The sequence below is a fragment of the Idiotropiscis lumnitzeri genome, chromosome 21 (assembly GCF_059441095.1).
Source record: "Idiotropiscis lumnitzeri isolate Australia: NSW breed Sydney's pygmy pipehorse chromosome 21, RoL_Ilum_1.0, whole genome shotgun sequence".
Taxonomy (NCBI): Eukaryota; Metazoa; Chordata; class Actinopteri; order Syngnathiformes; family Syngnathidae; genus Idiotropiscis; species Idiotropiscis lumnitzeri.
The window spans coordinates 8297849-8309913 of record NC_142411.1 but is presented as its reverse complement, the minus strand read 5'-3'; the positions used below and the strand labels follow the sequence as shown (position 1 = coordinate 8309913).

The 12065-nt window shown below is 39.3% G+C and overlaps 1 long non-coding RNA gene across 2 annotated transcripts in view; it reads left to right on the top strand.

Annotated features, from left to right (window-relative positions):
• LOC148316839 (uncharacterized) overlaps positions 1–12065 on the top strand; it is a 109097-nt gene that overhangs the window by 58533 nt on the left and 38499 nt on the right. For both annotated transcript variants that reach the window (XR_015840227.1, XR_015840228.1), the window contains one exon: positions 302–433. This is a non-coding gene — a long non-coding RNA (uncharacterized LOC148316839). The remainder of the gene's footprint in view (positions 1–301; positions 434–12065) is intronic.

The window sequence follows — 12065 nt, the reverse complement described above, 5'->3', positions numbered from 1 at the left end:
TTTGCATCTTTGTTATTCCGGGATCTTTTTTTTTTGGTTCGCCATCCTATCGCACGGACCACACGTTGAGGTGCTCTAATAATAATAATTTCTTTGACTTATCTTCATTGCTAATTCTTGACAAGGCTTGATTTCCCTTCTTCTGGTCTGTGCTCGGTTTGAATCAAAACACTGCTAAAGACAGCTGGACTGATCTGAAATAAATGTCATCCGTCATCTCACAAAAGCCTTTGTGTATACCTCTGTTGTTTTTGCATATCTCTGTCTCCTCTCTCTCAGCGCCATGTGTTTCTGCTTACAGTTCTGCATTCCTTTCTCTTCCCCCGATTGGCTGCCAGAGCATCATATCTCTCTGCAACTGCTGGCATTTGCGCAGTATCCCATGAAGCCTCAATGCATGGCCTGTGATGACGCCTCGCATGCCTGTCCATAGGTATGTCTATTTGTCCGTCGGAGGAAGCTCGATCGTTAACAGATGGTAATGTAATAAGATGACATCTTGACCTCATAGAGTAGCTGCCAAGCAACGTAGTCTTCACACTGGATGATATGTTAAGTGTGTCCTGGACAGCTTGTCAACAAACGCATAAGAGAAGCCAATAAATGGTCCACGCTGTGGTTGTTATAACCCCAGCAGGGCAAAGCACATTAATCACAGTTAAGGCAGAGACAATGATGAGGTGTTCGGCGGTTGGCTACCCAAAAACAATGATGTTCTGGTTCTGACTTGAATGCACGAAATACAGCCCGTATTAGACTGCACAGTATTGCAATTCTGTACATCTTCTAATTCCATTTCCTATAAATGACCGAAATTCATTCATCCTTGAGATTCATTCAGGTGTTATTGACCCATTCCCCCATTTGCCCTTCCTACACATTTTGGCACATTGCACAATGAAGTTATAATAAGTGCATTTCTAGGTTACCTCGGTATTGATTTTCATTCACAAGCTCATTATTTTTATGAATGCATCCAGAAAAGAAGCAATAGAAACTCTAGGTAGTTTAAAATGTGGGAGGTGATTGGACAATTCAGGTCAACAATTTGAACAGTTAGCGAGCATTTTTGACAGTCGAAATAGATTCAAACTGGATTTGGATTTTTTGGGACTTTCTCTTCTTGCCCTTGTTTACATATGCTATGAATACAATGGAATTTGAAAGTATTTATTTTTTTTTTTTTAGCAGCGTGCTTTTCCTTACAAGTTTATTGCCTATTATTTCCAAGGAGTTGTGTTCTCCTGAGCTGAGTAGTGGAGGATTTGGTGCCTTGCTGAGGAAGCACACTTTCCAACAACTAGCTTTGTTTGCCTTATGCCGATCTGACCTCACACAAGAAAAACTAAAGTGAAAAATCTTGTGTGTGTTAGTCTGATCGGAAATTCAACTCATTGGGATTTTCCATTGTATCATGTAAATGCAGTAGAGCAAAAACTCTCCATCGTAAAAAAAAAAAATTATTGGTTGTTTCAAAGATGAAATATTGTTTGGTTGCTTTGCGATTGGCTCATGGAAACAAGTTCACAGTGTACGCCGCCTCTTGGCCAAAGACTGCCGAGAAAGGCTTCAGCACGCCCGCGGCCCAAGGAAGAAAAAAAAGCTCAGAGAACGAATGGAAGGATGGATATTGTTTGGGTGTGATGAAATTTGATTTTTCTCGGATCAGCCAATGTTTAAATGCTTCCAGGAGCTTCTCACTTTATTCATATGTAAAGAATGCAAGTTGATTTCCGTCTCGTCGAAGGGGGCTGATGTTGGAGTCATTTTTGACTGGCTTCAATTTAAAAGTTTGGCGAAATGCCAACCCTAGCATACAGACGTCCAGAATGCTTTTGCTAATCCAGCTGCTTGCAACATTACCAACTGTGACGCTGATAAAGATAATCAAAATCCCAGGCATGTCTAGGATTTACGGTTCCATCTGTGACGTGTCAAGATGATAAACGGTATAACATTAAAGCAACATTCCCATAAAAACGTGGATACATTTTTTTGTAATTCTCCAAAGTCAACACCTACACTGGTCGGAGACGGCTTCCGACATTCGGTGCAAGCTCCAACTTCCTTACTAGGCGGAGCAGGTCCAGTACAAGGTTGACGCATGTGGGCGACCATTTTCAGAGCGAATACCAAATGTAAAGTGTGCTCAGAACTTGGGAGATGCCACGGTACATTAAAGTTGCAGTCCCTAAAGACAGGAGGAAGAGGAGATAGTGGGGAAGAAACAGGTGGCAGTGCTTCAAAGCAGAGGGATTTTATGAATAATGGGAGATAATGTGACTGCTGTCTCCTCTCCGACAGGGGTCCCACTGGCAATGGGTATCATTCTTTATGGACAGTATAATGTACTTTTCCCCTTTTCCCTTCTTTCTAAGGCAATAAATAATGCAAAACAGCACACTGTCTGAAGGGTAAAAATAACAGCGCTGCATGACTGGAATTTGTGGAGAGCAAAAAATCTGAAATGAGGGAACAACAGCTAAGTGAAACGAATGAACATTGTAGTTCCTTATTCATTTATGTATATCGTCTATTATTTTGCCGGGTTCCATTGCACTCAGCAGGACTCTAAATGTGTGGACTGCTCCATATGGACTTGTTGGGAATTGGTGTTGTTTAAATAATATAAAAAATTGATTATTTTTTTTTTTTATGCCAACCCTGTGCTTGCATGGGTTTCTCTTGGTACTCCAGTTTTCAGCCACATTCTAAAAAGACTATATATATATATCAGTTTATTTATTTAAAAAATTATGGCATACTGCAAAGCAAAAAATTTTTTTTTTTGCAAAGCCAAATTCAAATGCTGTAACATATGAGCTGTACATCTTTAGCACATCATCTCAGAAAAAAAAAAACTGCTCAGGTTACCACTGGGCCTTGCAAACCAACACTGCTGGATCGTGCCGCTTGAGAGCAGAACTAAATGCACTGCATAAGATTTGAGAAATATTTTGAAGAAAAATGCCTGAAACGATCACTCCGTTCAGATCGTGTTGAAGCATAAAAGAAAGCCATTAGAACAGTCATTCAATTTAAATATAATTCCTATTTGGTGATTAGACATTAATTTCCCCAAATATATCAAGTAAATATCTGTTACATGCATAACAAAAAATGTAGCTGAAAAATGTGATTAATCACAATTAATTACGGAATTATTTTGCGATAAATCAGTTAAAAGAAAATAATCGCTTATCAGCACGAATATGTTAAAATGTTTGGAACAAGGTGTTTTTCATGATTTTTTTTTCCTGCAGTGAACATGTACATCAATGTTATAACACTTTCCCGTGGACTTGGATTGAGTCAATTATTCAATTAAAGAACATTTCTTCTCATTCCACAGCTAGGATCTTTATTGTGCCCAGGAACTAAGCATGATTTGTTGAAAGTCGGACATTCTCTTCCCATCAAGTTATTCTGCGTTTTTTTTTTTTTTTTTTCAAAAACTGTCAAGATTTTTGACAGGCATTTGCAGAAAACGGTCTCGGGTTGATGTGCCGCCGACATGTGGTGTGAAAGAGGCCCGTCCCTCATATGTGGATTTTGGCACTCAGTGGCAGGTTGTCTTATAAAATGATAAAAATGGTGTCCGTTTGTTTTTTGTGTTCCTTCTCTCATCACAAGTCTCCCAGTCGAGGCTTCTGTTGCAAAGCCCCTCCACAGCATGACACCGCCACCACCATGCTCCACAGGAGGGGTGCTATTAGATGGCTAATGAGCTGTGCCCAGTTTCCATCTGACAGCGAGCGTTTTCTATGGCTGAGTTACAATTTTTTTTTTATCGATTTTTTTTTTTTCTGCCTTATGTTGTGTTGAAGAGGCTGCCGTGTGTCTTGACTTCTTTCTTACTGCCATAAATTGAAACTTGACTTGAGTAGCGTCTCTCAAGGCAACATGGGAGCTCTTCTCCTTGTGTCCTATGATGCAGCGCTGATCCAGTTCTCTTGGCTTGTTAACTCATTTAATTCCAGAAATTTTTACTCAAGGAAATCCGTCAATTCCAGCGTTTTTCTGGATTTTGACTCATTTTGCAACAGAATATTGTGTTCTAATGCTATAAAAAACACGGAGCTATGACACAAAAAAAAAAAAAAAATGAATAAGACGTATAAATACGTCTTTGTGACAAACTGGTCGCGAGAAAAATGCAATAGAAATACGTTTTTGAAAATGCATATGTATGTTTTATGGATTGAATGAGTCAATAATTCTTGGTTGGATTATATAGAAAGTTGGATTATTGAATATTTATGATCATATGTTTTCTTCTTTCGCTCTTAATGGTTTAGGCTCACCTAAGCATGGGAGCCTAACGAAAGCTACTCTGAGCGACCAAGTTTATTTTGCCCTCAGTCTGTAGGAAAAGGTGCTCGATCACTGTTTTTTTTAGCACCAACAAGCACAAAATAACAAAAATAACAGACAGGAACTTGTGCCAATGGCCCCTGCCAAAAACTTTCTTCTGGCAGTTCTTCAGGATCACTTGCTTGTATTGCCCTGACCTCTACTTGTCTAACTTGTTGATGAACCCTGATGCAGCTTTCAAAAACCCGAAGGACATTTTTGCATCCGCTCCAGTCTTTGTCCCATCCTGGGCCTTCAAACACTAACCAGGGTGCTCTGCTGTTGAAGTGAAATGATTTCTGTGAACTGTGGTCCCGCGAAGCCCTCGGTAGCACTTGTGATTAAGGGCTGTATAAATTAACTCGACTTCACTTAACTCGCTGATGTTAAAATGCACTCTGGCTCATTCTTCGCACCCTTTGACTCTCTCCGACTATGACTTTGGCAACAAAGAACTGCTTGCTGTGAAATTAGACCTGGAGGAGTAACATCGATGGCTGGAGGGGGCAAAGATTGCTTTTGTGGTTGGATCACCCTTAACAACCTTTTGAGGCTAAGAGGCCGAACTCCAGGCAGGCAAGGATGAGTCTGTTCTTTGGCAAAATATACTTTTGACAAATGCCTCCAAGTTTCCGTTCTTTCAAAATGGCAGAAAGAAAGTTAATGGATCAGTCAAAAGAAATGATGCAGCTTTTAGGATCAACAAGGATTCAATAGAAGTAATATTTCAAAGGACGTGGCGATTGAAACCACAAGCTTTAGATTGCGAGATGACCATTGTATCATAAACAAAAGCTTCACCTAGTTTTATAAATGTAATCATGATATCCATCTGGAATTCATTCGACAAAAGTGTTAAATGCCTCTTACATCACAGTTGTTTGTGCAAGGTGAACAACAGTTCTCTCCATCAAACTGAAAGAACTGCGTTCAACCTAAATGATATCGGCTGCGTTCTATTCATTTCTGCTCTACTTCCTTTCATATGCTTATTCAGAGCTCTCGAACATGAACTTCCCCTTCTCCTTCAGGAGTCGTGACAACTTTAATTACAAAAACCGGGAGAGCATGAAGAACAAGACCACCGGAGGGCATGCGCATATGTTGTTTAATATGCGAATGTGCCTGTGGAGCCGAAGTTAGCAAGTGCGGTCAACGTAGGATTTGACTACTCAAGTATATGATCATTGTCGGTCTGGATCAGTCCGAGTGTACATATGTAGGGGTGAGAAACATTTTGACCAGCTTGTGAATGACAGGTGTGATTTCACTTTTCCTGTCACTGCACGATCGCTTCAGAGTTTTTTTTTTTTTTTTTTTTTTTACCACCCACTGGTTTATGGTTCTGCAAGCCCCTTTTTCAATGGATCAGTGTCAATCTGCCATATATCATCGGTGCCTGTGTACTCCCATTACCATATATCTATTTGTAGTTCTTTTCCTCTTGGAAAAAAAACGCCAGAAGGTGGTTGTCGGTGTTGTTCACATATGGACAAAGACACATTTTGTTTCTGTGTTTGGACAAGTACGAAGGTGTTTGTTCACACTCACACATCCATTAGTGTGGGAAAAGCACAGAGGGCTGAGCTGAGCTTTTTTTACAAGGTCGGTGTCCTACAGAGCGGAACAGTTGAGGGTGGTTATAATAGCCAGGTCAAGATTCAATTATTTGCCTAGGGATTAGCCTTATGGGGTATTTTACGCAGGTCAGAGGTTTGAGGTCTCTGTACAGAAGCCTGTTACAAAGCATGATATTAAAGGTTAACAGATCATGATCATGCAGGTCCTAGAACAGATCAGACTGATTATTGGTATGCACATTATTTTCATTGTAGGGTTTCATAGTCAAACATATACTGGAAATTGGTGACTAGAAACTGATTTTTCGAGTCTGAAAACATACACTCATCCATTATCTGCACCATTTGGGGGGTGCTGGAGCCTATCCCACCTATCTTCCGGCAGTAAGTGGGGTACACCCTGAACCAGCCAATCACAGGGCGCACAGAGACGAACAACCATCTGCGCTCACACTCATACCTTGGGGCAATTTAGAGTGTCCAATCAGCCTACCATGCTTGTTTTTGGAATGTGGGAGGAAACCGGAGTACCCGGAGAAAACCCACGCAGGCACGGGGGGTGAACATGCAAACTCCACACAGGACAGCCTGAGCCAGAATCGAACCCACGACCTCTGCGCTGTGAGACCATCGTGCTAATCTTTGTTAGTGAAGTCACACCTAATCATGTGTGTTGTGTGACCAACCTTAAAAGACACCATGTACTGCGTAATTTGTTCTCTGCTTTTAATCCAACCTTGAGCAGCAGTGGGTATAAACTGAATGCCGATTTTGCGTCAGTGCCTTCTCATCCTGCAGCATAACTCAGATGGCGTTACCTACCATGGCAACGTGTAGCACACGTAGTAGCTTTTAAATGTTTCATAAGCATGACTCACTTACAAACATCGTATTTAAAACAACCCCTCATGATTGAAACTATTTGTGCACAGACTAACACTGTAGACCAACTCCAATTCATCCATCATCTTAAACATGTGAACAAAGAAACGTATCCTGGCTGACATTTGGCAAGATGACCAGTCAGTCAACCAGACGGCAACTACGCACAGTTTCTGCGAAACCCACAAAAACCCACATGCATTTTCACTTCATAGTTGATTTGACAGTCAGCAGTTGCACCAAGCATTTCTGCTCCATACATTAACACGTACATTTGCCAAGTGAGCTGTCAGGATCAGCTCAAAACTCGCGTTCTCACTGTGAGCTGCACACTTGCACCCTGCTGGCATGACAACACAGTTTTGGGAGATGAAAGATGAGACAGAAAAAAAATGAACTTTACAAGAGAATTTAAAATTGAGAAGGCCGGTTGAAGTGTGAATTAATCATTAGTGACTATCCCGCTGTACTCAATGTGTGAACCCATGCGGCATGAGGCTGGAAAAGAACGTGTTGATGAGAAATGTCCCAGCTATGTAACAGGCCCAAATCAATGACTGGAGGCCGTTTGGACTACCTGCCTGTAAGCCAACCCCACATTGTGTTTGTTTTTTCTGTCTATTTCTGTCTCCTTCCTGTCTCTCCAGCTTTCCTTCTCACTCACTCGATGAAGTCTTGGCTGAGGGATGAAAAGAAAGCCCAATACCTTTTGATCCAGTGTTGTTGTTCTGTCAAAGAGCATTATCCTAATAACGCCAGCAAAATATGCTGCAGGGATTCAAAGCCAAACTTGTAACATTTACACTATTAAAGTCCAAGCACAAAGTCTGGACACTATAACTCAATAGCCACAACAACGCTGCTGCCACTGCTCTCATTTCATTCCCCCCCCCCGTGTCTGACATTTCCTTTCTTCTTGTTTCCCAAAATGGCTTATTTTCAGTTAGTTGGCTTTGATCAAGTACGGGTGGAATGCTTCATTGTTGTGACTAACACCGTTTCATGTCAGACATCCTTGCTTAAAGGGGGAGGCAGATAAGGCCCGCCTGTTGTGCGAGGACCAAGAAAAAAAATATGACAGACCTTTGAAACTACGAGCAATTAATTGTCTTTGACCAGTTGATTACCCTTCTTTAAAGCATTGTCGACACTAAAATATGAGAGTCTTCGCAGAGGTATTTTTGACAGGTCAAAAACGGGTGATGTGACTATATGTTTAAAAAAAAAAAAATGTCAGGCAAAAGCAGAATGGGGATTTCATTTTGCTTGCATATAAAAAAAAAAAACACCTTTTTTCATTGTTCACCTTTGTTATGAACCACCAAAGTAAATGCCTTTGAAAAAAAAAAATCAAGACACCAAAAGTGCCCACAATACTAGTTTCACTATTTCACACTTGAACTATGCTTGAATGAATTCATTGCAGAGATGTTTTGTATGAAAATGATGAGAGAAGTAGCTTTGTGGGTATGTGAGGAGCTGAGTTTCAAGTGTGAGGCAAATAGCACATTGTACCGGTTTGGAAGATTTTGGTACATTTGCAGGCCACTTTTGAGAGATTGGTGCACTTAACCATGAATCATCGCATGTTTCTTAAAAGACGCAAACCAGCTAGTCGTGGTCCCCAATCACCGGTCCGTGGGCCGCTTTGGGCCGGGCTGCTGTGTGTCGAACAGATGGAAAAAAAAAAAAGCTAATTGTCTCGGTTGCATTACGCTAATATTAAACACACAAGCTAGCGAAATTAGCAAAGATAACACATACGAAGCCTGCCCGTCACGTTATTATAATACGTTGGAATTTATTTGTAGGTTAATGGTAAAAAAAAAAATTCCCGTAATGCCACGAGGCATTCTAGAAAAATGCCAATTGTAAATCGTGCACATTCATAAAAATTACAAGTCAATTTAATTACTTGAACTTCATTACTTAAAAAAAATAAAATAAAAATTAGGGCTGTCAAAATTAAAGCGTTAACTCAGGTGATTAATCCCAATTTTTTTTGACTCAGTTAAATATTTTAACTCAATTAACTCAGTTTGATTTACTTAAAAAATAATTTGCATATTTTGCAAATATTGCGCCATATAAGCTGTACATCTTTAGCAAGTCTCAGAACAAAACACAGTGTTCAAGTTACCACTGGGCCTCGCAAACCAACACTGTTGGAGTGTTGCGTTTGTGGGCAGTTTTGAGAAATGTTTCGAAAATAAATGTCTGCAAAGAGGTCTCCATTTAGATCGTATTCAAGAATCCAAGAAAGCTATTAAAACAGTCTTTGAATTAAATATACTTCTTATTTGGTGATTTTGCATCAATTCCAAAATATTATTCAAGTAAATATCTTTTACAAGTTTCGCAAAAAATTGTAGTTGAAAAATGTGATGAATCACGATTAATCATGGAATTTTTTTTTTGTGATTGATTTGTTAAAAAAAATTAATCACTTGACAGCACTAAATAAAAAAAACATGATGACGATGTATTTCAAAAAACAGACGAGAAAAGAAAAACAGGGTTTGGAACTTTATTTTGTGGAACTCACCGACTGTGGAGGTCATTTCTGTATTTTTATAATATGCTTCTCTTGGATTTGAGTGGTAAAACAAATCTGTGCAAAAAACAAACAAAAAAAAAACACTTCATCAATTGCATTTTTCTCGCGACCAGTTTGTCACAAGCCGAACGGTTAAGATGTCAATTTGGGATGGTAAGCCCTTCAGCGTTCTCGAACCAGTGATGTGGCTGCACTTTGTTGAAACTGTAAAATGCCCTATAATTGTGTAATTTAAGGTCAGTAATAATCATATATCCTCTTGAAAACACTGTGGAAGAAATGACTCCTCCCAACGAGCATACAATTTGTTTCCTGTCTGTTACCGAGTCCAACAACACCATATAAAAGTTCTTTAGTGTCCCACAGCAACTCTCCACAGCTCATCCGCCTCTTTCCTTTTTTGACAAAGACGACTATGGGAGCTCAGGGAGCGAACATTTAAAAAGCTGCTACGATTAAATGACAGTCTTTTAATTTAGTGGCCCGCTCTCACCTCACGTTGTCGGACAAAAAAAAAAATATGTCTGTCGTTAATTCCAATGAAAGATTTAATGAAAGTGTGGGTTGGATTGAATAATAAGGATTCATGGGCACCATGACCACTAAGTAGAAGTCACTCTAAATGTCTGCCACTTTCGTAGATAGTGACGGTCCACAGGTTAGACCAAAGTAGCGATATGAGGCAATTGGTTTTAACTTAGGTAAAACAAATGTACTTTTTGGCGTCTATACTCGTCAATGGCAGTGAATGAGTTCTGACGTTGCTTCAAAAATAAATAAATAAAATCCCCTAAATAAACAAAGCGGATGAATTGGTTTTATCACACAAATGAACTCTGAAGAAAAAATGTACTATAAGCACTAATCTGCATCTTTAAAAGTGGTTAACCTTACAATTCGAAATATAACAAAAGGCTCGGCGTGGACAGAAGTGAGAATGGTGTTCACTTTGGCATGTCATTTTATTGAAGATGTATATGGACATGTTAACTTTTTCACATGGTACTCATTTGATTAAGTGGTTTTAGGAAAAAAAAAACTTTACTTTCAGATTTAGTTCTCCATTCACAAGCGAAAACTGTCAACATGTTTTTAACATGTTGCTTTTTTTTTTTTTTTTGCCGCAAAAATGAGACTGGACCAAAGCATGCCAGACTATAATACCTCACCGTTAAACCCACGTATTGGGTCTTTGACTCGATCTTCATTGCCAAGTAGACACTCTCCCACTCAGTGTTTCCCAGCTGCTAAAATGTCAGTTGGTGCAGTCATATTTCACAATTGAGGATTTTAACAATTGATACCCGACCGTGTCCTAATTCTTTCAGCAGATGTCAGCCGCGGCTTTTGACAGAATGATTTTTAGCGTTAGCTTATCCTTACCCGTTGTTTTTGGAAGACTGCTTTTTATACGCGTATTTGCTTTTTTTTTTTTTTGTCCTCAACTGCTGTTGAGGATTGTCATATGTCAATAATTGTAAATAATTAAATGAAACGCCCTGTTTTGGTAAACACCAATGAGTAGGGTTCAAAGTAACGTGGGACAAATTATACAAACAATTATAGTTTTCACTATAATACAGTAAATATGTAAAAAAAAACATTCCGAATTACTATATATTATGATGTTGTTGCTTTTTATCCATATAATTAGATGTGTTGTTTAAAATCAAGCATAGTATCTGGCAGACAATTTTTTTATATTAATATTTTTATATAAATTTACTAAAATGTTAAAATAAAGTTTATATTCCAATTAAATTTTTACAGTCACCTGCTAGAAGTTGTAATGCATTAGTAATTACCACATTAGCGCCAGTCTTTCGAAAAGTAACTGATGTTATGATCATTTGTGACAGACATCATATACGCAATCTTGGATGTGTATTTAATGTAAAAAGTTTGAGCACCCTGGTGGCAAATGACCTCCACGAATGAGTTCTGCTGTCACCGTGTCAAATAAAACTAACAGCTGGCATCATTGTCATATTCAATCACAGTCAGGCAGTGATCTATCCACTTTCCTCCTGTGCACTCGGTAACATATAATTCAATCTTGAAACATTCTTTCCACCCGCAGAGTTTTCACAGCCACTCCAGGGTCATGCAGAAGGAAGTGTTGCAATGGCATTGTGAGCTGGCTGACATGTCATTAGCAACTTTGCTGCTGCTCTCATTAGAGAGATCAAGTCGGAATGCAGCTGCTTTGCTGTGTGTGGAATGTCGTGACGATTGCGTATTTGAGGTCGTATGCATCAGGAAGAAAAGAAAGAAAAATCTAGTTTTACTCCAAGGTCAGTGTTATTTATTCTATTAACTCATTCGCTGCCATTGACGGGTATAGACGTCAAAAAGTACATTTATTTTTACCTAGGCTGGCAGTGAACGAGTGAAAAGGTAAAGAAAGTCTTCAAAATAATCAATCTTTCAAGCATCAAACTGATTGTTGCAGACCCAAGGTCAAAGGGGATTTTCGTGTTAAGCGAGAGGGTTCTGTTTAAAATTATGGTCATATCATGCTGAGTTAGCCTTTCAAGCCAACCGCCTTGACTTTTCTCAGGACGACTGATGAGAGACCACAGTCAAAAGCTTATGGAATGACCGAGTCAGCTCAAGTCAGTCTTTCCCGTTATAGCTTCATATACGATATAATTTAAATCTCGCATAAACAATCATTATCTCCGCCCGGGGAG